Source organism: Petromyzon marinus, chromosome 32 (genome assembly GCF_048934315.1).
Source record: "Petromyzon marinus isolate PM22_M1 ecotype Great Lakes invasive population chromosome 32, UKy_Petmar_22M1.pri1.0, whole genome shotgun sequence".
NCBI lineage: Eukaryota > Metazoa > Chordata > Hyperoartia > Petromyzontiformes > Petromyzontidae > Petromyzon > Petromyzon marinus.
The window spans coordinates 6,356,343-6,380,533 of record NC_133698.1 but is presented as its reverse complement, the minus strand read 5'-3'; the positions used below and the strand labels follow the sequence as shown (position 1 = coordinate 6,380,533).

Below are 24,191 nucleotides of genomic sequence, written 5' to 3'. Positions count from 1 at the left end.
GAAAATGTAAACATCTGTCAGCTAACGCCTATTCGGATGTTGAAAGAGACACTTGGGCATTATCGTAAAATACTCTAATTTTATAATTTCACTTTCATTGTCTTTTTCTTGCTCGGCACCTCACGAATTATATAGTCGAAGGTGACTTGCTCTCGGGATGGTCTCGTAACAATAAATACGTCTTTATTAACCAATAAACATTTCAGTCTCTCCCAACTGTCAAAGCGTGTGCTTATTTAACTCCACCGCCTGTTGATGGCACTTGCACCTTTTTTTTCCTACGCTGACAACACGGGTTTTCATGGGTAGTCAGTGCAATGCAATACAAATATATAATTTACAGACGTTTTGTCAATCCACTGCTGGATGAAGGCCTCCCCGCGCTGTGTCTTAACACGGGGCGGGGGGCGGTTGTTTTACCATACTTCACCGGCACTGGTTAACTGCGGTTTGGTGAAGGTAGGGCTTCACCGCCAGTTCAGACATCGCTCGCCACCGCTGTTAGCCGTGGCTCGGTGTTGAACTGCAGTCGCTGGGCACGTAGCACAATGCGCTTGCTTCTTGCAGCACTGGCTCCATCACAAACCCGGCAAAGGTGCAACCCTGCAATTTGCTTGGGAAGACCACTGCTGGGCTCCACCAGTGGGAGCTCTCAGCCCTCTAGAGGGTCATTTGCCCAACTCTTCTACTCTGGCCAGATGCCAGTACCGTCGCGTATAACATGTTGATACGTGCAAGTCGTCATTTTGCATATTTGAACGCCTCGTACATGCATCAGTGACGATTGAGATTTGGAGAAATTATGCATGAATTGTATTTCATGGATACTTACAGCCCCCAATATATTATTGGTTCTTTCGGTAAAGTCACGTAGAAGGGAAACAATAAAATAATAAAAATATTAATCAATAACATTCTCACGACGTTTCGACTACAACACAAGCAATCATCATCAGATGTGAAAACCACACCTGTTTAATTGTTTTTAGCGGAATACATAAAATGAACACATTCATTTACATTGCAGTGTGCGATTTCAATGTAGCGGTTAAAATTAACCACTAGGCTCGCATGGTTCTTTAGTTCTGTATTTATTTATGGTAACACTTTGCCTGTGACTGACATGTGTAACGTGCAGTATATTGCACGAATACAAAGATCCCCCGTATAGCCTTAACAAACTTGTCCGGCAAGTGTTGTTAGCGAGCAACCGGCATTAGCTAATAAGTGGCGGTAACGTCGCCACGGTGCCTGTGCCAGGCTGTGTGCACTTTAAGATCACGTCAAGTGTCGAACGCCTGCTGGCAGGAGGTCAGGGGACAGACCCAGGTGCCATAGGTTGACTGACTGAGGGGACTTGCAGATGCACCACCTGTGCCCCCTACTGTGCTAGCTTGCTGTGTTTTAACCGCCCGGCTCTCCGCTCGTTGTTGTGAGCGTCACTCCTCTGCCCTCTGTTGCTGCTTGAGGGCGACTGCCTCCAACTGCCCAGTTAGCCTCGTTCACTATACAGTAGTATATTACACACACACACACACGCGCATGTGCATAATTCAATCGTATGCACGTATCGCAGGTTCCATAACCACGAATGCGTGCACATGCGTACTCTGACACAGAGTACGTCTTGTTACTCTTGGGCACGGCCTGCATATATTTTTCTACGAAAAAACCCTTTATCGGGAATTAATGTGTGAAATATTTATTTTTTCTCTCTCTTTGTACCCGAGCTGTATTTTGCAAATCACTGAAAGTGCACTCTGTGCAGCCCAACCAATTTGCGAGTCGGGTGGCGTGCTCTGAAATATCGCGCAACGGCGACGCTCGAAAATAAATGGCGGGGCGTGCGCTGCAATTCCCCGAAAAAGCGTTCACACATCGAAACGCGGTAAAAATAAACGAGTCGCCGGGCAGGGAAGGTTAATGGAGGGTCCTCTACGCTTCCGATGTGATTATGGCGAAGAATTCTCGCGGCTGTTCGCCGGTAGTCGCTTGCCGGTAAGTGGTCGGTAAGAAAAGGACGGCGGAAATGGGCGGTTGGGCGGTAAAAATGGGGACTCAATCCCGTTGGAAATGCAATTTGTCTGCAGCGGATTGTTTGCAGGCTGCGCGCGCGGGCACATCCCTAGCGAGGTGGGGTGGGGGGTGGGGGTGGAACTGCTGCAAATTGATTTTGTGGCAGAGTAATTTTGACAGCTCACGTCCCACGTAGTTTTCAGCCCGGCCTTTTAGTGACGCGAGATGCCGTCTCGCAAGGTGCGAGACACCTTGCGACGGGCGGTGAAGGTTGGGGGGGGGGGGGGGGGGGGGCGGGTGTTGATTAATTTTGAGAGTCAACGGGTTGGAGGCTGCGGGAGGGGGGGGGGGGTGGTGAGACCAAAGGGATTATGGGAATGGATTAGCTACTGGTGGTCAGAGTAGCACTGGGCCAATGTGAAAGACCACTTGGGGGAGGCCCCCCCCCCCTACCCCCTGATTCTCGGGATTCCGAGTGCTGTCATAACCCTCTCTGATGGAAGTGCGCCGCGCGGTTTGACGGAAACTGCGCCGAACGCTCACGGTAATAAGCCACGCGCTCGCATTCAGCGGTTGCTTGGGTGCCTGTCCGCGGATTACGTTTCTTGTTATCGAGGAGGATTGCTGCCGGGGCTGGGTTTTCTCCTTCAAGGTTAACCCAGCCGCGATGGCGCTTGCCAGAGAGTTGCGCGAGCGACGCTGCCGCGTGCATCGCGTTGAGCCGTCGTGACGTCTCGTTTTATTCCCCTGTCGACCGCGATGACGCGAGTCCATAATACGCCGCCGTGCAGCATTTAATACTCGCACTGAATTGATGCCTTTCTCCGGTGCAATGCAACTTCATTTTTGCTTTGTCTCCTCTTGCCGCCCTCTGTGTTCAGGAGCCATCGGCTGTCACGTGGTGCACAGCTGCTACCTGCTGCCGGTAAGTTGGTGGTGCCCCCGAATGTTTTGTCGGGTGAAGAGAAGTGTGTGCGGCACTTGGTTTTGGATTGAAGCTTGCGCGTTTGTACCATTGTCGTCCTTCCACGTTTTTTTTTTGTTGTCTCTTGGCATTGCATCAGAAACAAGAAGTAGGTGACAGTGCTCAGTTCACATGCTCTCAGTCAAGGCATGACGTCTGCTTCGGTGAGAGGGAGTGAAATGAAATACCTACATTTATTTCACCGAGAGCCAATCGCCTTCCCAGATGCTCATTGATAAATTGTTCATGACAGTCTCGTGGTGTTTCAGTGCAGAGAAGGCTTCTTTTGACAGTTTGTAAAGGGCTGCAGAGTATCTGTGGAGCTTAATGATCGAATACGACTTGTCGTGCGCGACACATGGATATTCCATACGATTGACATGATGCATAACATTGATGTACAAGCCATTGTAAAATGTGGTTATCTTATTAATAAAGTATCAAAATGCTGTCGATCAAATGTCGAAATATATGACGCAATCATTCCGTTGACGACTTTGTGATTGCAAAATCATTGGAGGCTACAGAATTTTTTGGTGAAAGCTTTGATAAGCGTTTCCAGTGTATTGAATGCTACAACTCCATCCCTCTCCTACCCGATTATCCCTACGCTCTGTCCCACTGTGGTCCAATTCCTGCACTGGAGTGACTTTAAATCCCAAAATACATTAGTCGGAGCCCAAAGCCCATTCGGTCATATTTTATTGCTCGTCATTTTTCCTCTTCATCTGGCTGCCCCTGCGCGTTGCCGCATGCAGCAATATGAGGTAATATTTATGGCCGTTGTTTGGTGTTTGACCAAGTCGCGCCTGTGCCAATCTGGGTATCTCATTCACAGCCTCTGTGCATAGCAGCAATATCCCGAGTGAAGCAACGCATGTACGCTGCACAATTGAAATCCTTGCTAACAGAGCAACGTAGGTATTACCCTGGTCTCTGGATTATGTTGATATCCACCCCCCACCCCCTGTATTTTTAAGCAAAAGTTGGGGTGCATGTGTTATAATTCGCTAATTGCATTTGTGCCCAGATTGATTTGTATAACTTTATGGACATCGGTACACTTACTCAATAGAGATTACACAAGTATAGAGGTGCGTCTTACTTTATGGGGCATCTTATAATCCAGGAAATAGTCATACTTCTTAATGGGCCTCGTGACTATTCGTCCTCCACATCCCCCAATGCTTGCGATTCAAAAAATGATAGCGAGTTGCGATTTTATTAAAGAGTCCGCCCAGTAAACATGCCAATATTGGATCGGTTGGAAATGCTGTTGGTCCATCGTTCGATGATTACTGGGCATTCTCATTTTTATTTCCCGGAGAATTGCAGCGCATCCGGTCGAATCGCGTGAACGAATCACGCCCGGAATGCATTGGGTAACGCCTCACTTGCCGGAGCGTTTTACAATCCGGAGGAGCAGAGCCGTCCCTCGGGTGTACGGCGAATAGGGGCGACTGTCCCGGGCCCCGCGCTTTGGGGGGGAGGGGGGGCACGTAATTCGACGTCACGACGTCGGATGGAATTGCTTACGCTTTAGTTTAAAGGCATCGGGGGAGGGGGGGGGTCGCCCACAGTGTGGTTTTCCCAGGGTCCTTCACCCCCCGCCCCCCTATGGAGGGCCCTGATCCAGAGAATACGTTTCTTCTTAAAGTACGAAGAGAACCCCTGATAGGTTTAGATTTCTGCACAAAAAACGAAAGTGAACAAAACAAACACAATGCATCGCTTCAAGCATCTTTTTTTTATTTTTGCCGTCAACTTTTTCCACCTGCTTGCTGACGGCGGCTGCAGTGTGTGGTGGGGAAGCGTGTGGGACGGGTCCGGTGTGTTCCCCGATCGCTCGACAAAAGGGTGCGGGTGTGCGCGTGTGCACGAACACGCAACAGTCGTTGCCGCCGTAGATTAATACAATCGGCCGTAGCGAGGCTGATGGGTGCTTGGCGGCGGCTTTGGCGATTGCCGGTGCGAAGTTGGCAGCGTGCGACGGCAACGTTTGGTGGCGGTTGTTGCCCCCCGCAAACAATCGCTTCACGCGTCAGCGTTGGCACCTCGCGGAATCAAATCGGTGTGGCTTCCCAATCGTACGGAAGCGAATGCGCGTGCACAACAAACACGGACGTAAGTAATGTGTCCACGTTTTGATGAGTCTGCTACCAAGCAGTATCAATGGGTTACACCACCGCAGTCAGTCAATCGGCAGGTTGCGTTTGGCGGTGGGGTAGAGTGTGGGTGTACTCCCAGCTCTTCCAAGACGTTTGGCCGGTGTGGGAGAGTAGACAGAAAGCCTGCTCGAGGGGGGGCCCCCTCTGGAGCTGCCTCGAGCCGAGGCCCCAGCAGTGGTGCGAGTGAGCAGATGGTATGAGCGCAGTTTAATCGGTGGTCTCGTTGCATATTAACTCCTGACAACGTGTACATTTTTTGTTGTCAAGAAATTCAAAAGTTCCTCAGAATTTCTCCCACTATCCCGCTCCCCCCCCACCCCCACCCCACCCTCCTGCAAATGCGTCAGTGCAGAACGCTCGTTTCAGGAGCAGATAAAGGTAGCCCTGAATTGCTGCCTGGGCCAGGCATCCTGCTAAGTGGAGGTTACGTTTCAATTTGTTGAGCTGTAAACGGCGGTTGCCTGAGAATTTTGACCTTTGAGCGGCCACATTCGTCAAACGTGGAGCGATAAGTGACGTGGCCGTGCAGCGGCTGGGTGGTCCTGCCTTGCCGGCGCTGCTCCGCCCCGGCAAGTCCGCACGCTGTAGCAGGCGCAGGTTCACACTTTCCGCGTCGCACCCCACGAAGAGCCTCGGCTAAGGCTCCCCCCTGCGTTGTAAACGGTACGCTTTCACAACGACGTCGTCGTCGTTGGCCCACCGTCAGTCTGCTTCTGCGATGCGGTGTTGCGCCCCAGCGCCTGCACACGGAACCCATTTATTCGCTCCATCTCTCCTCGGCGGACGTGCTTTCTCTCGTGCCGTTCCGTACCTCGGCTGGCGCTCCGCCATTATCCTTAACCATAGTTATTGTTTCTTGCCGCAGATGAAAGCGCAATACCTCGTTGATCTCGTCGAGGAGCGTAAACCGTCGTTGCGCGAACCCCGGTCACCCTCGCGGCCGCAGCTCTTGGTGGCTGGCCATCGAACGAAAGGGACGGGGTCACCGCATCGCGCGGTTTCAGACGCGCTTCTGCGGCCGTCTGGAACGAATCTTCCTTCCGATAGTAGGAAGCCACTGGAGCTGTTCACTTTTAAATCTCGACTGAAAACTTAATTTCTTCAGAACTGCTTTTTGCTTTTAGTTTGTTGTCCTTCCCCCGCACCTCCGATGAGCACGGTTGGCTACGTACGACGGGAAAGAAGTTCAACTTATGTACAAGCATTGTCCCCTTCTCGCCATGATGCATCCTGCCCAATCTTGCGTGCTGTTAATAGTTTGAATGATGTTATTAACCTGTGTGTGTGTTCACTAATCCACGAGTTCCTCTGTCTTTCAGTGAGAATTCCAGGCGTGCATCTCTCCATGCTTCTTTGCACAATTTTTACTTTTTGTTCTGTATTTTTCCTTTACGGCCGTGTTTCTGAACTGTACGTAAGAATATGCAGTTAAAATAGATATTTTTGTTTAAAATGTGCACGTAGGCTCATGAGAAGGTCAATATTTATGATTGTAATTATTAAAATAACAAAGTAATGTTTATTTTTGGACATAATATTTTATTAGACGTGTAATAGTCATACTAATTTTCAGCCCTTATTTAAATCATTGGTGTGTGAACATCTGTCCAGGACATATCGGTTATGGGAGCTGTTTGTCCATACTTCACCACACTGGTCATCACGGGTTGGTGACTCACTGCTAAGGTTACAGCGATATCGTTTTACGACATCAGATTTCGGGGATGTGACTGAGCACGATATTAGCTTCCCCCAAGGTTGTGATGATATTTAGCTTTTTTTGTCGCTTTTTATCTTTTCTGTGCTTCTAGTACGAATAGAGATGACTAAAAAAATATTTTAACTGCTGTTCAATCAAAATGAGTCGTCCATAAGTCTTTTATTTAGTCTTTGCAACTTTACGATCTGCACCGGTTGCAAAGCGCAACACGTTCCCTTGCGGGTTATGGGACATTGCCCACGCCGGCCGTTGCGGAAGTGGGTTGTGAAGTCCTTTCGACGTTGCCCGCAAATGGCAGGGAGCTTGTACATCGCGATGTCGTGGACCAAAGTGGACACTTGAAAACGGTCTGAAACGACATTTAAAAAAAAACAAATTGCTGTTGCATTCCAAATACGGCGATCATGCTTCAGTTCCCGCTCTCGGCCAACATCGGTGACGAACGTCTGAACCTCATTTCATGAGTTGGTGTCTCAAAGGCTCTTTGACAGTGGGGGAGGCCCTAATACAGCAGTATACAAGTTGTGTTTCATTAAACAGGCACTGCAGTCGTTAGCGAGAAAGCTTCTTTAAATATCAATGAACGAACATGCAAATAAGACGATAACGAAAACTAAATTAGTCTCTTAAATCTTAGCGAAATCTATAGTAGGAGACGCGCGAGTGACACATCTAGGCAGCTCTTGTAAGTAATAATAGTCATTTACAGCTCTTTGTCAATCTATCGATGGATGAAAGCCTCCCATTGCCATGTCGGTCATGGGGAGTTGTTTGACCACACTTCACCATTCGTGAAGGGAGGAGGGGGGGGGCCTGGGACCCCGTAAGATTTTACTCGCCACCGATGTTATCTGTACCCACGAATTGAGCTCGGGTGGCTCTTTTCAAGCCGAGTGCGCTAACCGCTTCGACACTGCATCGCCCCGCTCGTAAGTAAAGTAATTCGTGATTCAACAACAAAGCAGTGTCATCTGATTCACCCTTCCCGCCTTGGACCGGGGCCCGCCCGCCCCTTTCCGTGCCGTCAAAATAAAACAAACAGACGGATCCTGAAGCTTTGGGGAGAGCTGCGCCTGTGGCCGCCGCCGTTGCCGCTGCCGCCGCACTCTCTTTCTCGGAAACGTCCATTGTGATCCATCGCCGGGGCTGAGCGCGCGTGATTGCGTGGTTCACTTTGGCTCGTCACGCCGGAGCAGGTGAAAGGGGGAGAACGCTGGGGGGGGGCGGTCCGTTTGTTGTGTTACAGAGTGGCCTGTGAACCCGCGGAGTTTAGCATTTGCACAGTGAGCAGCGCGTGCCTCTCTGTTTATTGGCCCAACAACAAGGAACAACTTGACCTTTTGGAACCTCAAAGGCTCCTTCCCTGTGGCTTTGGGAGAAGCCCTCTGAGCCCGCAACGGGGTGAAACCAAAAAAAAACACATCGATAAAACGGAATTCTAAGGATTCTCAGGATTCGGCAGAAATGCACGTGCAAACGGGGGATTTTATGCCATTTTGTCATTGACGGATGCACATATGGCGATTCTTCCCACTTGCTTGCTCACTTACTCATCCGCTCACCGCGACGCTCACTTGCTTGCTAACACGCTCATTCTTTAACTTACTCACTTGCTTACTCAGGCCTCAATCGCTCACTCGCTCACCCCCCAGTCGCTAACTCACTCATTCAATTACCTGCTCACTCGCTTCCTCGCTTACCCCCAATCGCTTGTTAAACCACTTGCGGCACTCTTTCCATCAATCGCTAATTCACTCGTTCACTCTCGCAGTCACTCATTCGTGCGGTCGCTCACCTCCCTTGTTCGCTCACTCAACCACACCACGCTCGCTCGCTCATTCAGTCGCTCGTTCGCTTGCATGCATGATCACTGCACGGTAGGAAGAAGTGTTGGCGGCCAAGTTCAGACGACAGCATCGTCATCAGAGTGTCATTTGAATCCATTGGTGACAAATTATACAGGTTGAACAAAATTTAATTTTTTCATAACGGCAACATTTTACCAATATATTTACGCTGTCGGACAAAACAAACCTTCCAGGACAAACCGGATGAAAGACGAACTCGGAAAGTGTGAAAGATGTGGCTGTACCAGTGGTAACCCTAAACCAGCTGCGAGCCAGCGGTTGGCTACGCACGGTGCGAAAGAGGTTCAACATCTTACATACGTACATATGAGACACTGGCAATCATTGGCATGGGGCCAAGTCCATGAGCTCAGGCCAGATATCTCGCTCGACGATTACGGTACAGCTGAAGTGTACTTTTGTTACCCCTGGTGGTACCGATTTTGGCTCTGGCCATGCGGAGACTTCCTGCGGCAGAAAGGGGGCGACGCTGGAATACGATGAAATCGGACACCCGACGAAATCACCGATCGGAGATTTGCCCATATATGGAAGAAAGTAGGCGTGGTGTCGGCCTCTTGTGGATCGCGAATTGAGGTTAATCGTAATCGATTCAGTTCAGTCAATCCGGCAGTCGCTCAAAGTTGCTCGGGCAACGATCTTCAAAATGTCTATTCATTGCCAATGGATTCATTGGCAGTCTGTTAATTGGCAAGCAATACTTTGGATCGAGTAGTATTGTGACACACACCCCTTTATTTTATTGGCTAATATCAGCAAGATCGGTGATTTCATCGCAGCCCGCTTTTATACTGCGGCGGCGCCCTCCGCATTGGAAAGCATGCTTCGCTCGCTCCTTGTGGCGAGCGGCACCTGTCTGGGAATCCGTAGCGCGCTGTCTCAGGCAAGATTATTATAATGACGATCTACAAGCCTGCGTTTTTACACTTTATATCTGTGAGAATGCTATCGGTACGCGCGTTTGCGAGTGTGACCCGAAAGCGAGAGCGAGAGTATCATTCCGTGCCTACAGTGAGGGAAAAAAGTATTTGATCCCCTGCTGATTTTGTACGTTTGCCCACTGACAAAGAAATGATCCATCTATAATTTTAATGGTAGGTTTATTTGAACAGTGAGAGACAGAATAACAACAACAAAATCCAGAAAAAAGCATCTCAAAAATGTTATAAATTGATTTGCATTTTAATGAGGGAAATAAGTAATTTGACCCCTCTGCAAAACATGACTTAGTACTTGGTAGCATAACCCTTGTTGGCAATCACAGAGGTCAGACGTTTCTTGTAGTTGGCCACCAGGTTTGCACACATCTCAGGAGGGATTTTGTCCCACTCCTCTTTGCAGATCTTCTGCAAGTCAGTAAGGTTTCGAGGCTGACGTTTGGCAACTAGAACCTTCAGCTCCCTCCACAGATTTTCCATGGGATTAAGGTCTGGAGACTGGCTAGGCCTCTCCAGGACCTTAATGTGCTTCTTCTTGAGCCACTCCTTTGTTGCCTTGGTTGTGTATTTTGGGTCATTGTCATGCTGAAATACCCATCCACGACCAATTTTCAATGCCCTGGCTGAGGGAAGGAAGTTCTTACCCAAGATTTGATGGTACATGGCCCCGTCCATCGTCCCTTTGATGCGGTGAAGTTGTCCTGTCCCCTTAGCAGAAAAACACCCCCAAAGCATAATGTTTCCTCCTCCATGTTTGACGGTGGGGATGGTGTTCTTGGGGCCATAGGCAGCATTCCTCCTCCTCCAAACACGGCGAGTTGAGTTGATGCCAAAGAGCTCCATTTTGGTCTCATCTGACCACAACACTTTCACCCAGTTGTCCTCTGAATCATTCAGATGTTCATTGGCAAACTTCAGACGGGCATGTATATGTGCTTTCTTGAGCAGGGAGACCTTGCGGGTGCTGCAGGATTTCAGTCCTTCACGGCGTAGTGTGTTACCAATTGTTTTCTTGGTGACTATGACCCCAGCTGCCTTGAGATCATTGACAAGATCCTCTCGTGTAGTTCTGGGCTGATTCCTCACCGTTCTCATGATCATTGCAACTCCACGAGGTGAGATCTTGCATGGAGCCCCAGGCCGAGGGAGATTGACAGTTTTTTTATGTTTTTTCCATTCGCGAATAATCGCACCAACTGTTGTCACTTTCTCACCAAGCTGCTTGGCAATGGTCTTGTAGCCCATTCCAGCCTTGTGTAGGTCTACAATCTTGTCCCTGACATCCTTGGAGAGCTCTTTGGTCTTGGCCATGGTGGAGAGTTTGTAATCTGATTGATTCTGTGGACAGGTGTCTTTTATACAGGTAACGAGCTGAGATTAGGAGCACGCCCTTTAAGAGTGTGCTCCTAATCTCAGCTCATTACCTGTATAAAAGACACCTGGGAGCCAGAAATATTTCTTATTGAGAGGGGCTCAAATATTTATTTCCCTCATTAAAATGCAAATCAATTTATAACATTTTTGACATGCGTTTTTCTGGATTTTTTTGTTATTCTGTCTCTCACTGTTCAAATAAACCTTCCATTAAAATTATAGACTGATCATTTCTTTGTCAGTGGGCAAACGTACAAAATCAGCAGGGGATCAAATACTTTTTTCCCTCACTGTATGTATATCCGTACGGCCCTTGGCATTCCCGCTGCTGGATTAGGGCCTCCCCCCACTCTCCACGTAAGTTGTGGGGGATTATTTGACCGCACACCACCAACCACACTGGTTAGTGCGGGTTAGTGAAGATGATGAGCTTATACGTGCGAGCTTAGAAGTCCATTACAACAATTGTTTTTGCTGCACTGCTGTCTGTTGTCCACCTGGTGGTCACTCATCCAAGCGCTATCCAGGCTCCAACCTTGCTTAGCTTCCGGATTGAATTAGATTTGTTCAATTCCGGGTGATTGCTTTCCACTTGTCTGCTTGGTGATGGGAACAATGTCACCTGCTCAGACACATCTTCTGCGTTCATCTGCCTCTATAAACAAACACAGGTGCCTTGGGTTAAATTTGGAAGAATGGGTCATGGTGTGCTCGCCCCCAGAAAGCTTCAGAACTTTACAGATATACTGGAGTGATTCTCAAAGCCTTCAGTATATAGATATGAGACAATGTTTAGTAATTTGGAACGGTTTGCGTGCAGGTGTTGGGATGGGTTGTTGCATAGTGGGGAGCGTTATGGTAGCGATTAGCACACCGTGCTATGAACCCAGTGACACGAGTTTGATTCCTGCTCACGCTGAACACCAGTAACGATTATCTGAACCGGTCCTGGGCCTCCCCTTCGTCGACTTAGCCTCAATTGGGTACCCGGTGACGTGTGTAAACATCGCCACTTGGGAGACAAAGGCTGACGGGCATGGTGCTGGCCACCCGCCCCCCCCCCCCCTTGTGTGCCATGCCGGCCTTCATAGGTGCTCGCTAACAGCACTTGCCCCAACACTCTGTTCACGCTATTTCGGGGATCCTTGTCTTTTTCGCATAGCGGAATCATGAGAGCTCATGGCATCTTGTGGAGACCTAAATCTAAAAGTGGATTAACACATTGCTGACGGTTATGATGATGATGATGGCACTTCTATATATTTGCAGGGATCCGAGTTATAGTTGTTTAGATTTTAATTACGCAAATGTTTATTTTTTACTATGATAATCACAAGAGTGGGTAGAGATATTGGGATCTGACATATTGCCTGTCGATGTTGTATCTCTTGTCGCAAGGGGGGACGTGTTCTTATAGACTACTGAAATTCATTCGGTGCATTGGGCAAAAGTTTTTGAAGGATGCGCGAGCAACAGGAAATAGATTTTGTGTTGTTAATTAATTGTTGAGGCTATCTGAGAAGTCTGAAACTGCGCATGAATTCATCTGAAATGTTTGGCAGAAAAATCCTCACTTTTGGATTAGAAAAATAAATTTCTGCCAGCGTGCTCAGTGTGTTAGTGTGATGTTAATCCGAGACATTGTGGGGTAACTTTGGCCGTTGAAAGCAAATAAATACGCATTAAAGTTTGTTTGCTTTTGAACTCTTTAAATCAAATTATTAAGACATCCTCTCGAAAAACTTTAAATTGGTCTTTTGAAATTAAAGTGTAATGATTTTCAAATTGACACAAGCCCTTTGGTTTTATCTGTGGTGTGGACACATAAGACGCACAACATGCTGCGTGTAATGAATCAAATTAAATTAACCCCGTGTACTCAGCCAAAATGTTTGGCTTCGTATTACCGCCGTTTCAAACTTTCTCTCGATTATGAACTGAAAAATAATTATCGTCCCAATGTTATTCTCTGATGCGTTAATTTGTAGAATCATAAAATGAACACATCAGCTCCTGTGGTGTCCACAGATTTATAAATTCCGTTTAGCAATGTGATTAAGTGGCTTAGAAGATGGCTGTAGACAATGCTGCACCAGTGAGCCTGCATCCCCCCCCCCCCCCCCCCGTTCCGTTTATCCTCAAACACCAATCCAGCAAGAAATCCTATAAAATCCTAGATAAGCTAGGTAGCTCAGTGGTAGAGCGAGCGACTCACTATCAGAAGGTTGCGTTATTCACATCCTTGTTGGGGTTTCACGCGGCACATCATCCCACGGGTGTCGGTAATGAGTACCGTTTTGTGGGGAAGAGTCAACATTGGTGAATGGGCTGAGAGCGTCAACTCGCCACGCTCATAAATTGCTCGCAGGCCGGTACATGTCCGGGTACAGCCCTTTTCTCAATCCACTGCGATATGAGGGCCTCCCCAGACTATTGTGCAGGAATGTTTAACTTGTTTCACACCTTAGGTAGCCAACCGCGCTAATCGGAGGTAATGGGGGGTTGGTTGACCGACACTTCGCCACACTGGTCATCACATTGGTCACCACACTGACAATGCAGCCCTGCTACTGGCTAGAAAGTGCGTGAACTAGTACTTATTAAGATGAGAGTCTGATTGGGATGCAGCATCTGTTATTTCGATAGTGACCAGGGTATGACGGCGATGTCTTACGATAGCCATGGCAAGCCGGTTTCGGCTTTCGAGGAGAGGCCATACATAAGGCATTGGTGGCCAGGCGTCCGGACAGGTTTTTGTGTTGTGTCAACTTGGAGATGCTAAGAGAGTTCGCTTCGATGCTGTAAAGCAGCCTTGCTCGCCAGCAGGGGATAAGATGTTTTCACTATGCAGCCACAGCGCTGACTGCGGACATGAAAAATCACGAGGGCATTTCTATTTTTTGTCTTTTTAATGCAATGACTGCACAAAGACAACACAATCACATTAAATTAGGTTCTGCACTTAACTGCGCAAAAACTGCAGCCTGTGAGATCTATAATATCGTCTTCAGTGTTATGCAAAGAACCCTGCTCTCGTGTGCAGAGTGGTTGAGTGCTGTGCCCCTCTACTGTGTGTGGACGAGAGGTCACTTCAAGGGATCTCAGAGGTAGCTCTGCGAAATCCCCTTCCGTGGGACATTCATTAATGCGAAGGATATGGATACTTCTTCTCAAGACATGACCCCGATTGTACATTCGGGATGCATATTGGGGGGGGGAGGGGGGGGGAATCTAAAATGTATATTATAATAATAAATCGCATTAATATTCCAAACTGCAAAGTGGCTAATTGGCAAATAAACAAGAGATAATATATGAAAACAACATTTAATTGTGAGAAATTTTGACATTAATGCACTTCATTAAGGCGGCAAGAATGTGTATGTGTGCGTGTAAATATGAACTGGATTCACATTCTGTCTTAATACGCTGCTGCTGCTGCTGCTGTTCACGTGAGCAGTCCCAGAACTATCTTCGCTGTCATAACATTCGTCCATACACATGCACACACCAAGACATAGACAAAGGTCCCCCGTATAGCCTGTAACAGGCTGTTGAGGCAAGTGCTGTTATTAAGCACCTATAAAGGCCGGCATGGCACACGGGGGGGTGGGTAGCCAACACCGTGCCCGGCCACCTTTGTCTCTCCCAGTGGCGATGTTTACACACCCCACCAGGTACTCATTTGAGGCTGAGTCGACCTCGGCAAGGCCCATGACCGGTTCAGATAAAAATCACTGGTGTTTGTGCAGCCTGCTCACCAACTACACTACCGCTCACCACGCATGCACGCACACATACACAATGGTATCTCCCTCCACCGTTCAGCCTTAAGAGACCATGTAGACCAAGTGCTGTTATAATAGAGCACCCATTAAGGCCTGCATAGCGCATTTTAGGTTGAGTTAACCTAGAAGGGGAGCTACTGTAGAGAAATGGGAAAGCGCACTGGGGTGTTGGTGGCCAATACCGTGTCCGGCCACCTTTGTCTTCCTGAGTGCTATTGTTTAGATTCCTCTGTAGATACTCATTTAGTGCTGAGTTGATGTAGGACCCGTTCAGACATTCGTCACTAATTATGCCTGTGAGCGCATTTCTCTCACCACTATACTATCACTCCCAACACTGTTTTTCCCCCACGCACTCTCACGCAAACACACTCATTTGCACACACGCGCACTAGCATTAGTACACACACACATGCCTGCGTATACACACGCCTGAGTACACACACTATCGCACGCACACACACATATCCATGAATGGAAACAAACAAGAACGGGTCATGAGGGCAGGCGTGTGCATTTGCGTCTCTGCAGGGAGAGGCGCGATCCTTAATTATGCAGGAAAATCGCGGCTAATGCACACAGAGAGGACTGCTCTGTGATCTTCCCGCACGATTTGGAGCGCCTTGCCGGAGGGAAAGCGGCGTCTTGCTCGTTAGTAGGTATCCGGTGAGAGTGACCCAGCAGCACTGGATGACACTAGACATAATCGAGCTAAGCAACAGTTCCATGCTCTCAGTAACTCAAGGGGTTCTGTATTAATGGAAAAAATAAAGGCGCTCCAATTATCAGTAAGAATTCAAACCCTTACAATAAACAGAAAAAAATATATTCATCTCTGTCATCCCTATATTGTCTCCTGTCTACAGCTCTCTCATATAACTGCATTTCTCCCTCTCTCGTGTCTCTATTCCCTCATCTTACTATGACTCTATCTCATGTCTACTATTTTTATTATCCTTATAAACTGAAAAAATCCCATAATTATGGTAACACCGAAACAATGTTTAATTGCAATCGGTCGTCTATCTTAATAATTTCACACACCTGTGATGCAATTAGATTACGTAGCTTGTCCGCCATACAATGTGTGGCATTGACGTGACGTTACAGAAACGTGATTTCCACTTCGTGCCCCAATGGGGGCTAGCAAAGGGGCCGGCAACCTGCAGCTCCAGAGCCGCGTGTGGCTCTTCGAGGACCGCTTTGTGACAGTTATTTATCAAGGGGCCCACCGTCTTTATATTCGCCGCATGCATTGCGGCGGCTGTTTAAATATTGAGTTTCTAACCGAATTCTAACAAAATTTTCTCTTCTTGGTTTGCCGACCCTTGGGCTGGCACCACCACTGCCTTGGGAGATAGCCGATGCCGCCAAATGCCGAGGATCCCTAGCAGCTAGGACACTGAGCGTCCAACTACCTTTTGGGGAGAGAATGGAAAAAAAAACGTGGGTAGAGGCGCAGCCCTCCAATTCCTTGCTCGTGCCAATGCTATCAGAAGGGCCTCCAACGAGAGGAATTTTCAGAGAAGCCCGTTTGAAGTTGGTATTCTTAGCCGATGCTTCCACGCTGGCCAGACATCTTGGAAGATGTGCGAGTGTGCGCAGGGCAGCGGTGCGTTTTGAAATTTGTATTTGTTCAAGACCCCTTAAAAATGACTCCCAAATGAATATTGCGATTTGGCACACCATCACTGGTGTGTGCAAGCACAAAGCAGAATGATCGCCACCATCGTCGTTCTCGCTTTCTGCATCATTGTCATCGTGAGCCATAGTCGATCAACTGCTGGACGGAGGGCTACCCAAGCAGATGCCGCCTTTCGCGATCCTGAAATGCAATGGTCCACCCTACTGAACGTCTGTGAAAAAGAGCTTTGTAGCTCATCGGATTCCTCCAGTATAAGTAAATATTTTGATTCTGATCTCGCACCTACACACGGATTGATTAATTCGCTCCATCTTCTTGATGTATGTCCGCTTGAACATGTTCAGTTGCTTGGCTAATAAATAAACACCTTTGGTTACCAATACATTTTGCTGTTTGAAGGCTACTTTCAAGTTTTTGTTTGACGGTTTATTAATTTATTTTCCCCCTTGCGTAAAATAAAAATCACACGAAGCTAAAAGCAAATTACATTTTTCCTCAAAAAAGAAAATAATCGGTGCAAGTGGCCTTCTTGAATTTCCATTTCCTTGCTTTATCTTAAATGTGGTCTTTCGTAATTAAACGGAAATAAATGAAAATTAATCTCCTTCGTAAATTTTACATTTTGACATTTGTTAGGCATGCACATTGTTATTGGACATCCAGTCCCGCATGTTAACAAGACAGCATAGACCACTGCAAGTATCATCAAGGAGTGTAAACCCTTGTCAAGGATCATAAACCATCACACGGACTCCGGTCATCCTCGCAACGGCTTTTGGCTAGCCGTCGAACAAAGATGGTCACTGCATCGTACAGAATGCGCTTCTGCGGCCGTCTGGAACGCTCTTCCTTCCGATATTAGGAAGCCACTGGAGCTATGTACTTTTAAACCTAGATTGAAAACGAATTTCTTTAGAACTCTCTTGTGTGCCATGTCGGCCTTCATAGGTGCTCGCTAACAGCACCTGTCCCAGCAGTCTATGAAGGCTATATGGGGGGGGGGGTGAATCTTTGTCTTTGTTGTCCCATTGTCCTCACGTTTGATCTCTGGCGATGCATACTGGTGGAAATTGACCTTTTTGGTATGTATGTAGAATCTTGACTTAAAGCTTTCGTGACTGCAGGAATTCATTTTCTTTGGGTCTTTCGGTAACGCACGTAGATAGAAAAATATAAAAAATAATAACAATATCACGACGCTTCGATATGATATTATATTTTTTCCTGCCTCAGCAGCTCTCCTGCTATATTTTTCACCTGCTGACGATTGCTTGTGTTGCGATCGAAACGTCGTGATATTGTTATTATTTTTATTAATTTTCTGTCTACGTGGTTTTACCGAAAGACCCAAAGAATATATACGTAGAACTTTGGCACCGTACGTAGCCAACCGTGCTAATCGGAGGTGCGGTGGAGGGACAACAAACTAAACACGAAAAGCAGTTTTTTTATTGTCCCGTGGGCTAGCTTGACGTCATAATTCGTACACAGTCTGCGCGTATACATGACTCCGGCTCCATGAGTACCACGGTGCGGTCTGTTAGTTGTATTAGGTGCTCACTGCCACTTTAACCCAGCCTACAGATGGACTTTTCCCCGTTGTACATTGAGGCATGCACCGATGAGCAACCCTTGCGATTTGGTGAACCTTCACGATTTGAGATCACGATTTGGTTCAATAATCGATTGTTTTTTGAGCTTCCTGGGGAATATTATAGTCTCTGGTGGCTGCAGGGATTACATGAACCCATTTGCTGTGCGTGTAAAATACAGAAACAAACTAAAATCCCACAGGCGTGATTTGCAACGCATGTATTGTGAACGTAAAAACTAATTTTGTTTAAAATTACAGGAATAAAAGGAAAAGCCAGGATGAGGATATTGTACGGAGTGCAGTTGGATTCGCGAGTGAAACATGAGTGATGCGGAAGGATGAGATGAAGAGCCCAAATGCGTTTTGAGATGTAGTGTTGGAGAAGAAGTGAAAGGACGATCTGGTTTGATAAGAAGAATGAAGATGCGAGAGGGAATGACTACAAGTAGGATGCTGACAAGGAAGGTGACCTATACGGGACATAGTCTAAGGGGGTCAACGGCTAGAGTAATGACGAAGATGATTCTGAAGTGGAAATTGGGGGGGTAGAGGAAGGTAATGCATCAGTTGGTGGGACAACATGAGACAGTTGATGGGACAACGCGAGACAGTTGGGACAGCATGAGATGGTTGGTGGACAACGTGGCACAGTTGGTGGGACAACGTGAGACAGTCGGTGAGACAACATGAGACAGTTGGTGGGATGTGGGACAGTTGATGGGACACCGTGAGACGGTTGGTGGGACAGCTTGGGACAGTTGGTGGGACAATGTAAGAATTGGTTGGACAATGTGGGCCAGTTGGTGGGACAGCGTGAGATAGTTGGTGGGACAGCGTTGGGAGAGTTGGTGGGACAACGTGGGACAGTTGGTTGGACAGCGTGGGACAGTTGGTGGGACACCGTGAGACAGTTGTTGGGACTCTCTCCGCGAGAGATGCCCATGATCGCGAAAGGCGGAAAGCGTCTGTCATGGGACATCAACCCTGAGCTATGAGGGTGACACCAGATAGAGAGATTCGGCTGATAGCATGGGGTGATTTCTGTGCGCCAGCGTTTTACACACCCACCCCCGGCCAAGCTGAATGCGTGCACATAATTACATAATTCGAATGCACCACCAATCCACGGCGTTTCTGACATATAAATATTTTAGAAGACGCTTGAAATTTGAAAAAGTGTTGTTTGTTTTCAAGATTTGAGGATGGTTATTTGGTGAGATCTACACTTACTTCCATTTTAAAACTAAACAGCAATTTGGAAGGGGCGAAAGTAAAAAAGAAGAGTTAAATTATTAATAAACCACGCCGTGTTAAACACTCATTATTTTATTATCATGCGGGTCGGTGCAATTCTTAAATGGGTTATATTGGAATAGTTTTATCACCGCGAGCATATGCTCACATACATGATGCTCTGCAAACAAAACGGGCCTCTTATTTCCTATGGTGGAGACGATTGAACCGGAGCGCATTGTCCATTCGAGATTGTGTCTCCCAATTGGCGCGTAGTGGCAAGCACTTAAGTGTGGCTGGCTCTTGCCGACATCTGCACCGTTTTGTTCAACGCCACTTGCGCCGCCTCGTGTCAAATTATCACGCGAGTTATTACCGCCATGAGTCTCAACAGTGGCATCGTGTTCTTTTGATTTATTTTTTTCGTAACTTAGACCACCCAGTTTTTTGTGGCGGTGCTGTGATTTCATTCAGAAATTATCTACATTTAATCTTATCTTCTCTGCGGTGTAGGCTCAAGAAGAGAACATGATGTGATACCGCTTGTGGGGGCGAGGAAATTAGGATTAATCTCGGCGCTTCGTCCAGCGTAGCTGGCACTTTGAGAAATTTGGAATTAAAGCGTTGCACGTCTTGTACACTTTTTACCCTTCCTTTTAAATTAATATGCTTTATAAAATCAGTAGAGCGACCGTCTCACAATCGGTTGATTGCGAGTTCAACTCCCCGCATCATAGGAATGTAGAGTGTTCACCACCGGTTCAGGGCTGCAAATGGTGGATGCGCAACGCCTCAATGCTCATTTGGGCAAGAAGTAAAAATATTTTTTGGAAAGAAATTAATGTCGATAATTTACAAAAATGAAAAAAAAAACACGTGTAGTGAAGTACTCACAAGGGCACTCCTAGCTTTTCTCCTGTGTAACTTTATTTACCTTGCATCCAGTGTGGATGCTCCTCACTTACACTAACATAAACAAACCCTTGTTCCAAACTCCCTGCTCCACTATCTTTCTCACTCTATACTACGATATATCTCTCACTCTATACTCCGCCAACCTCTCACTCTGTACTCCACTAACCTCTCACTCTGTACTCCGCTAACCTGTCCTGCTTCCCTCACACCTCCACCCTCGTCCCTGCCCCCAGCAGGTGATCAACCAACACTGCTGGGGAGGACGAGGTGAGGAGGGCGAGGTCCCAGGCATATTCTCCCCGACTCTTGTGTTCTTTATCCCTTGAGCTCCAACCAACAACCAACCAGTGTTGCTCCGCACACTACCTTATAGAGTGAAGGAAAAAAGTATTTCATCCCCTGCTGATTTTGTACGTTTGCCCACTGACAAAGAAATGATCAGTCTATAATTTTAATGGTAGGTTTATTTGAACAGTGAGAGACTGAATAACAACAAAAACATCCAGAAAGACGCATGTCAAAAATGTTATGAATTGATTTGCATTTTAATGAAGGAAATAAGTATTTGACCCTTCTGCAAAACATGACTTAGTACTTGGTGGCAAAACCCTTGTTGGCAATCACAGAGGTCAGACGTTTCTTGTAGTTGGCCACCATGTTTGCACACATCTCAGGAGGGATTTTTGTCCCACTCCTCTTGCAGGTCTTCTCCAAGTCATTAAGGTTTCGAGGCTGACGTTTGGCAACTCGAACCTTCAGCTCCCTCCACAGATTTTCTATGGGATTAAGGTCTGGAGACTGGCTAGGCCACTCCAGGACCTTAATGTGCTTCTTCTTGAGCCACTCCTTTGTTGCCTTGGCCGTGTGTTTTGGGTCATTGTCATGCTGGAATACCCATCCACGACCCATTTTCAGTGCCCTGGCTGAGGGAAGGAGGTTCTCACCCAAGATTTGACGGTACATGGCCCAGTCCATCGTCTTTTTGATGCGGTGAAGTTGTCCTGTCCCCTTAGCAGAAAAACACCCACAAAGCATAATGTTTCCACCTCCATGTTTGACGGTGGGGATGGTGTTCTTGGGGTCATAGGCAGCATTCCTCCTCCAAACACGGCGAGTTGAGTTGATGCCAAAGAGCTCCGTTTTGGTCTCATCTGACCACAACACTTTCACCCAGTTGTCCTCTGAATCATTCAGATGTTCATTGGCAAACTTCAGACGGGCATGTATATGTGCTTTCTTGAGCAGGGGGACCTTGCGGGCGCTGCAGGATTTCAGTCCTTCACGGCATAGTGTGTTACCAATTGTTTTCCTGGTGACTATGGTCCTAGCTGCCTTGAGATCATTGACAAGATCCTCCCGTGTAGTTCTGGGCTGATTCCTCACTGTTCTCATGATCATTGCAACTCCACGAGGTGAGATCTTGCATGGAGCCCCAGGCCGAGGGAGATTGACAGTTCTTTTGTGTTTCTTCCATTTGCGAATAATCGCACCAACTGTTGTCACTTTCTCACCAAGCTGCTTGGCAATGGTCTTGTAGCCCATTCCAGCCTTGTGTAGGTCTACACTCTTGTCCCTGACATCCTTGGAGAGCTCTTTGGTCTTGGCCATGGTGGAGAGTTTGGAATCTGATTGATTGATTCTGTGGACAGGTATCTTTTATCCAGGTAACGAGCTGAGATTAGGAGCACTCCCTTTAAGAGTGCTCCAATATCAGCTCGTTACCTGTATAAAAGACACCTGGGAGCCAGAAATCTTTCAGATTGAGAGGGGGTCAAATACTTATTTCCAATTTATAACATTTTTGACATGCATTTTTCTGGAATTTTGTTGTTGTTATTCTGTCTCTCACTGATCAATTAAACCTACCATTAAAATTATAGACTGGTCATTTCTTTGTCAGTGGGCAAACGTACAAAATCAGCAGGGGATCAAATACTTTTTTCCTTCACTGTATATCCCTCCTCATTAGGGGTCCTCAATAACCCCCCATTAAGTTGACGCCTCTACGGCGCCTCCAGCACGCTCTCTCTCTCTTATCGCCTCCATCACCCGCCTCTCCGGCGTCTGCCCCGTGTTCCAACGCTTGTACCTGCCCGTTCCCAATTGCACCCGCTTAATTAATGCTTCTCCCCCTAATTGCTTCCGCCTCTCCGGTGCCTAAGCCATGTCTCGACGCTTGCACCTATTCATCCCCAAATGCACGACCTCAGTTGCACCCTCTCTTTGCTAACCCCGCGTGTTATGCCACTACATTACCCCCCCCCCCCCCCCCCCCCCCCGTGATGAAAAACCCAGCCGTCCCGGCTGACCTCATATACAACTCAAGTAACGCGCGAACCCGTGACACAAGTAGCAACAAGAAAAAACAAGTACAACAAATAAAAAACATTTGTAGGAGTGTAAGAGTGCAGTCTGTTCCGCTGAGGATAGAACGGCGCAGCGGTCCGTCGTGCCGTTGATCCCACATTCCTCAACGGAACATAATTCTCCGGGAGCGGGTTCCTGCAGCCGGCCTATCTTCGCGAACCGGGTCTAGCATTGCCGGAGGAGGAGAAGGGCCAGAACTAGATGAGGAGTGATGTCGCTTCCATGACGAACGGTGTACCGACGGCAGGTCACGTGGGAACGTAGCTGTCGTAACTTTCAGGTTGGACGTAACCCTCTGAAAGTGGGTTCCCGGGCCGTCCCTGTGCACATGTCCTTTTAATGACGAGCGACGTGCTCGCGGCGGGTCTAGCGGCCCGGACTCAGGCGATGGCCCAGTAGAATGGTCCTGCGGCGTTGGTAGTCGCGATCCTGTGGGCGGAAGAGGACAATACTCTCGACGCGCATCCGCTTGGTGCGGTGTGACCAGCTCTTCGGATGCATCCAACACAGGCTGTTCCGGGATGGGAGATGACGCATCGAGACGTGGCGGTACAAATCTTTTGAGGCGTGATGGGCGTACGAACCAATTACGTCGCCCGACTTGAATGCGAACACACTTGGGTCGTTGAACATCTATGACCTCAATGGGGCGCTGCCATGGGCGATGCAGCTTTGGGCGACGTGCCCCACGGGCACCTGAGGGCAATGAAGCCATGCCCTGTCTCCTACCCGCCATAGGTCACGTGGTGGTTGTGTAGCTCGCAGCCATTCGTTAGCCGCCTTATGGCGGCCTCTCGAGCTTCTCGTAGCCGGTCGAGGGTCACCTGCGTGGGAACCGGAACAGTAGACGCCTTGCCCGGTGGACGCACGCCCAGTTGTACCAGTATGGGGGTCTCGGGTGCCCTACCATACATTGAATAAAAGGGCGAAAACCCCGTCAAGGTGTGGGGGGGCCAGCCTATAGGCGGCACGGACATCCGGGATGTGCAAGTCCCAATCGGACTCAGCCGCGTTTACCTGCTGACACAACATGGATGTCAAGGTCCGGTGCAATTGCTCAACCATTCCATTTGTTTGTGGGTGGTAGGGGGAAGTCCAAATCTTTTCAGTACCCAGGGAGTCACACACCTCTCCTTCAGTAGCTTGGAGGAAAATGTTTTACCCTGCTCAGTGAGCAGATTTTCCGGGGCACCTTTATCAAGCACACACCCCTGCAGAAAGGCCTCCGTTATGGATGCAGCTGACTGGTCAGACAAAGGCCACGCCATTGGCCAACGGGCGAGATACTCAACTCCGACCAGCAAATATTTGTAACCCCTCTGGGTAATGGGAAGTGGTCCCAAAATGTCCAATGCCACCAATTTGTTCACGCGAGACACCGTTATGGATTGCAGCGGCACCCTGTGCGGTTGTGCAGGTGACTTCCGACGCGCACACTCTGGACAAGCCTTAACGAACAGATACACATCGTTGTCCTTCCCTGGCCAATAGAAATCCATCTTTAAGGTTGAGAGCGTTTTCTTGACACCAAAATGTATTAATTTTCCGTGCACCGCGTGCGTAAGTCTGCCTTGTAGGCTCGTGAGCACCACTCGACAAAA

General features: G+C 47.9%; 1 protein-coding gene across 6 annotated transcripts in view; it reads left to right on the top strand.

Moving 5' to 3' along the window:
* Positions 1-24,191, top strand: part of BCL9L (BCL9 like) — a 174,305-nt gene that overhangs the window by 27,281 nt on the left and 122,833 nt on the right. For 5 of the 6 annotated variants that reach the window (XM_076071239.1, XM_076071242.1, XM_076071243.1 and 2 more), the window contains exon 2: positions 2,898-2,941. The exons of the other annotated variant lie outside the window; for it this stretch is intronic. The gene's annotated coding sequence lies outside the window, so the exon portion shown is untranslated. The remainder of the gene's footprint in view (positions 1-2,897; positions 2,942-24,191) is intronic. 6 annotated transcript variants of the gene reach the window in all.